Here is a 6344-nt window from a genome sequence, read left to right as displayed (position 1 = left end):
CATGTTGGATTTTGAGCCAATAAAAAGACGAGGAAGTGTATTCACTCTTGAGGGACAGTTATAAATCCTGCTATGGCGAAGGCATAGCTTATGAATATTAATGACAGCATGATTACGTTGTTTAAAATTAATACTGGAGCGCCCAGTCTGTTAGCCTCATTAATATTCATAATCCAGCGCTTCCCCGTAGCTCCGCCCATCCAGCGGCCAATCAGATCGGCCTTCTTGGAATCGTCACGGTTCAATGTTGAATATTCATAAGTCCAGCCTTCGTCGTAGTAAGACGCGACGCCGGGAGGAGGAACGCGACGTGCATCGCAACAAGTTTCTACATCCAGTAACAGAACCTGTTGACAGCAGCACATTCTCGCAGAAGCCACTCAAACTGGCTCTAATGCGCAGACATGCGCGCTTGAACGCTGGGACAAAACTTTTCTTCACTTCTGGATAATAAGGATGAACCGACGCGCGTGCATTGAGAATGCAAACATCTAAACTCGCGTCTGATGCAGAATTGGTAATATTTTGTTTTCAGTTTGTTTTTCGCACTAATCATTAGGGACCAATAGTGTTTGATCTAGCCTGAGATGATCAATAATTGTATCCCAGATTGGCTGGAAGTAACGTGACAGCGCGCGCTCTCGATCATCATCCTCCAGTGCGCAATGAAGGCGCTGCTCGTGCTCGCGCTCGTGCTCGCGGGCTGCTGGAGCAGATACTGTCCTGACCTGATGATTGACAGCTGTCACTGCACCTCGGAGAGATCAAAGGAGTTTAATAGGCAGAGCGTGCGCGTGAAGGTTGTGTGTGATGATGCGGACCTGACGGAAACCATGCAGCCCGGCTCTTTACCCAACACAACAGTGTCACTGTGAGTAACACACACTTTCCTTTAGTGTTCATGTGTGTTGTTGATACAATGGGTGTCAATGGGCTTTTGTAGATATTGGAGATTTTTTAAAACTGTTTTATTCTACAACATAAAATACATCAGTAATAAACCCTTGAGATCTTTTTAAACTTTTACTTGTTTTGAAAAGCGTCTGATACAGGGGTGACTTCATTGTATTTAGGCTTCAACATTCATGAAAGTTGTGATAATTCGTGAGGATTATCATCAACAAAACGTGCAAGAATCGTAAACTTTTGTTGTTCACAGAGATTTTTCCCCCTGCGATAATCCAAAAACAAAAGGAATACTTTTCCCATAGGATTTTTTTAAAAAAACGTCTTCATTAAAGCGTTTCACGCCTTGAACGAGGAGAATCACAACATTACAAACTTTGATTTGAAGCAAGAAAGTATTTGAAATTCAGACAAAATGATTAAGATACAAGAATGTGAACTTCAATGAGGGAAATAACCTTTTTCCCATGAAGCATTGCGGCAAGTTAATCGAATTTAAATGGATAGAGAACCATACAATGATTCATTTAAAGGTTATTGCAGTATAGTGTTGGGTTTAATGTATTACTAAGTAATCAATTACTGTACTTTACTTTTCCCTTGAAAAAGTAAAGTAGGGGGACTGTAAAGCAATAATGATTTTAACATCTAATGATAAAATGTATGTTTTAAATGCAACTTTCTCCCTTTAAATCTTTGGTCAGTTCAAGAATAATAAATGCAACTTTATATTATTTATTTGAAATAATTATAATGTCTATAGTATTATTCAGCTGGTCGAGGTTGATATGGGATTTAGAAAGTAATTAGTAATAAGTCATGCAATACTTTTTTCAGAGGGAGTAAATAGTACAGTAATCTAGTTACACCGTTGAAGATAAAAATGAATTACTTTTTAGTGTAACTTATCCAACACTAATATATATATATATATATATATATATATACACACCAAATATTGAAGTATATTGAGATAGGGAGTGGGCGGAGCTAACAAAGTGTTGTGACTCTGATTGGTTGAGTTTTCTTATTCGTGTTGTTCATTGGAGTGGGCGGAGCTAACAAGCTGTTGTGACTCTGATTGGTGGAATTTTCTCTATAGCATCATGGGTAATGTAGTTTTTCACTGCAAATTCCACTGGTAAACATGATTATTTTATAAATAAGTTGAAAAAATGCGGTCTGAAGACTTCAACAGAAGCAAATACCATCGATTAACAACCTCAGTACGGCTGTCTTTATTGGTTTATAAGTTATTGCTCAAAATACATTGTCCTATGGAGAAAATGACTGGATTTTTTATTTCCGGATCCCACTGTTGTTCTCTATCCAGACTCTTGACTGAGTTCATCCGGTTGTTCGGATCCGTGGCTTGTTTTGGTTCTGGTTTGTTTTCCTGACATTCATGATTCTGGGCTGACTTCCCTCGTCTCACTCGTTTCTGAGTTGAGGAAAGATCAACTCTTTCTCTTACACTGGTTTTATGATATTTACTGTAGTTCAGCTCAACCTTCATCATCATTCTGGCATCATTTCTGCATTAAACATCTTCAGCGAGAAGTGCAACTCATGTTTAATTCCTTTAGTTTTATTCATCAAAAGCCTCTTTTATGAAGCGATTTAAGGCACTTCTCATTTTTTAGTCTTTATGGTTGTATAGGTTCATCTTTATTTCTAAATTGAGTTGTAATTTTTGCATCTTATCTTTATGTCTTAATTCAACATGTTAATTCTCATGTTCTTCCAAACCCGTGTGAATTATTTCTTCTGTTGAACACAAAAGGAGATGTTTAGCAGAATGTCTGATTTGCTTTTTTCCATGGAATGAAAGTGGAACAGGATCAGAAAAGTATGAATTATCAAAAGGTTATCGTAATATTAATCCATATATCGCATGCACTATATTCTACAAGTCTTCTGACATTTGAGTTATTTGCTTATAATCTTCAGCGTTTCTCAAGACACTTTCAATTTTTCTCATGATCAAATTTGGTGAGAAACATTTTTTTGAGATTTTCAGTGACTTAAAAATGCAGAAACATAACTTTGCCTGCATTTTTGTACATTTTAGAAACATTAAGTTTTCTGTTTTAATCTTAAAATGTAGCCTAATTCATTTTAAAGTAATTAATACTTTTATTCATCAAGGACACATTCAATTGACCAAAGTGACAGTAAATACATTTAGAATGTTACAAAAGATTCTATTTAAAATAAAATGTTGTTCTTTTGAACTTTCTATACATCCAATAAAAATAAAAATTTACCACAGTTTCCAAAAAAATATGACATCACAAACTACCTTGTAACCAATCAGATCAACGTGTGATCGTCAAGGAGTGGATCTCTGAGTGAGTGAGTGAGTGAGTGAGTGGAGGCGGGGCTCATTTGCATATTCATAGAACCACGCATACTAAATGAGGCAAGGGTGTCGGGTTACATTCAAGATATTTTAAGGCGTGAAGAATATTTTTTCAAGTAAAAAACGTTTAAATCGGTAATTATGGTGATCAAAGATGAGTTTTAAGGGATATATTATTGACTACAGGGGGACTTTAAAATCAAGATACATTTGCTGGGGAATCAAAATGAAGTTAAAACAAGAACTAATATCTGCCTTGTTTTTTTTTAAACTAACTTGATTTTTTTAAATTAAGTTATTCCCATTGGTAGATATTTGTTCTAGTTTTAAGCTGAAACTCACTTCATTTGTATCATTATTTTAGAAAACAAGACTAAGCATCAAATCATCATATTATAGTGATTTCTGAAGGATCATGTGACACTGAAGACTGGAGTAATGACGCTGAAAATTCACAGGAATAAATTACACTTTACTATATATTCACATAGAAAACAGATGATTTACATTACAATAATATCTCACAATTTTTATTGTATTTTTGATACAATAAATGCAGCCTTGCTGAGCAGAAGAGACTTTTTTCTATCAAAAACATTTTGATCAGTAGTGTATATTTTAATGGAAAATTAAAGTATTTGTTATATTAAATTAAATTTATGTTTTGTAACCTTGACATTGAAAGAAAACAAGATTTCAGATTTAATGTATGAATGTCTTTTTTTGTTGTTCTCATTCACTTTCATTGTGTAGAAATAACCTTTTGTTAAACATTTTTTGGTCTGTATCTGTGAAAAAACACAAGTCATAAAGGTTTAATGCGAGTGAAGTTTTATTTGTTAGGTTAACTATATTCCTCTGATTTGGTTATGTGGGATTTTGCGCAATATTGCATCATTGTAAATCTGATATCGGCTGCACTGATGCTTCATCATGAATGTGAGAGAAACATTATTCATGATCTCATAAAGTGCTTCAGCCTCTCGACTCGTCGTGTTCGAACGAAGACGCTGAAACACTCTCGCGTTCATCTTCAGTTTACATGGATTTGGGATTAAGAAATCGATATTGTCATCTTCAGATATGAGAAGTCATTTATCAAATCACTGCAGGTTTCCTAATGACTGTTGATGAAATCTGTGTGTAAACTTCAAGTGATGTCATTATTTATTCACCTTCATGTTGTTTCAAATATATGAGCCATAGTTTGAGGAAATAACAATTTAGTGCACAAACACCATTCACAATTTATTTTTAAGTGTTCCTTCTGCCCACAAGGCTGCTTTAATTCGATCAAAAATACAGTAAAAGTTATGAAATATTATTGGAATGTAAATCATCTGTTTTCTATGTGAATATATAGTAAAGTGTAATTTATTCCTGTGAATTTTCAGCATCATTACTCCAGTCTTCAGTGTCACATGATCCTTCAGAAATCACTATAATATGATGATCTGATGCTCAAGAAACATTTATGATTATTATCAGTGTTGAAAACTGTTATTAACATATTTATTTCGGCATATATAGCTTTTGGCTCATTAAACACCCGTTCAAATGTTTGGGGTCAGTAAGAATATTTATTTCTGAGAGATAATCGAAGGAAAACGAGAGACACTTCATTCACTCACAAACACACGCTCTATTCCAGAGAAAGTCTGTGCTTTTGAGCTTTCTATTCATCAAAGAATCCTGAGAAATAAAACGTATCAGTTTTCACAAAAATATGGACTGTTTTTAACATTGATAATAATTATAAATGTATTGAAATAGAATATTTTCAATTCGTCCTTGATGAATAAAAGTATTGATGTATTTTAATTCTTTCACCAAAAAATAGAATAAAAATTCTTACTGACCCCAAACTTTTGAACGGTAGTGTTTAATGAGCCAAAAGCTATATATGCCGAAATAAAAATGTAAAAAACTGTTTTCAACACTGATAATAATCATAAATGCTTCTTGAGCATCAAATCATCATATTATAGTGATTTCTGAAGGATCATGTGACACTGAAGACTGGAGTAATGATGCTGAAAATTCACAGGAATAAATTACACTTTACTATATATTCACATAGAAAACAGATGATTTACATTCTAATAATATTTCACAACTTTTACTGTATTTTTGATCAAATAAAAGCAGCCTTGATTAGCAGAAGAATAGAAAGCACAGACTTTATCTGGAATAGAGCGTGTGATTGTGAGTGAATGAAGTGTCTCTCGTTTTCCTTCGATTATCTCTCAGACGCAGGCGTTTGTTCTCAGTGACGTAAAAGTTGAGCTCGTTCTGCATCAGATGAAGCTGTGAATGAAGTTTAATTCCCGTGACACACACTGATACACTCACAATAATGAATCTGTCTGTAAACCCAAGAAAGTCTGAGCGAGTTTGGAGAGTCAACTGTCTAAAAATGTTAAGAAAGGAAACAGAGCGTCTGCCAAGCAAACGTTAGCGGCGCGGCGCTCGAGGGTTATTTACAGTGTCATAAGACGCTAGCTTTCATAAAAATCATAAAACAGCTTCTAATCTCTGGAGCGGCTGAACGTGTCGAATCCACATAGAGTTGAGAACGTGTTGAGAGGTCTTTATATTTGAACATTATTAAAATCCAGCGTTTAATGTTGTTTATATGTCTATGTGGCGTTTTTAATACGCTTTAACACAAACCATGTGTAAATTCATAAGTCGACAGCATTGCTGAGTATTTTCTGCTTAAAACTGCAGTGAACCAAAGACAGTCTCAAAAACACGCTTTGAAATCGCTGGTGTTTCTGACGTCACAAACTACCTTGTAACCAATCAGATCAACGTGTGATCATCAACGAGTGGATCTCTGAGTGAGTGAGTGAGTGGAGGCGGGACTCATTTGCATATTCATAGAACACGCATACTAAATGAGGCAAGGGTGTCGAGTTACAGTCAAGATATTTAAAGGTGTGAAGAATATTTTTTCAAGGAAAAAAAGTTTAAATTGGTAATTATGGTGATCAAAGATGAGTTTTAAGGGATATATTATTGACTACAGGGGGACTTTAAAATCAAGATACATTTGCTGGGGAATCAAAATGAA

The 6344-nt window shown here is 34.7% G+C and overlaps 1 pseudogene across 1 annotated transcript in view; it reads left to right on the top strand.

Moving 5' to 3' along the window:
• Positions 1-346: 346 nt before the first annotated feature.
• Positions 347-6344, top strand: part of LOC143756657 (adhesion G protein-coupled receptor A2-like) — a 180439-nt pseudogene continuing 174441 nt past the window's right edge. Inside the window, exon 1 of the transcript XR_013210307.1 lies at positions 347-871. The product of XR_013210307.1 is annotated as an adhesion G protein-coupled receptor A2-like (transcript). The remainder of the gene's footprint in view (positions 872-6344) is intronic.

Source organism: Siphateles boraxobius, unplaced genomic scaffold (genome assembly GCF_051911475.1).
Source record: "Siphateles boraxobius isolate OS27281-9 unplaced genomic scaffold, OSU_SipBor_1 108, whole genome shotgun sequence".
In the NCBI taxonomy this organism is placed as follows: domain Eukaryota; kingdom Metazoa; phylum Chordata; class Actinopteri; order Cypriniformes; family Leuciscidae; genus Siphateles; species Siphateles boraxobius.
This window is presented reverse-complemented; position numbering and strand designations above follow the sequence as displayed.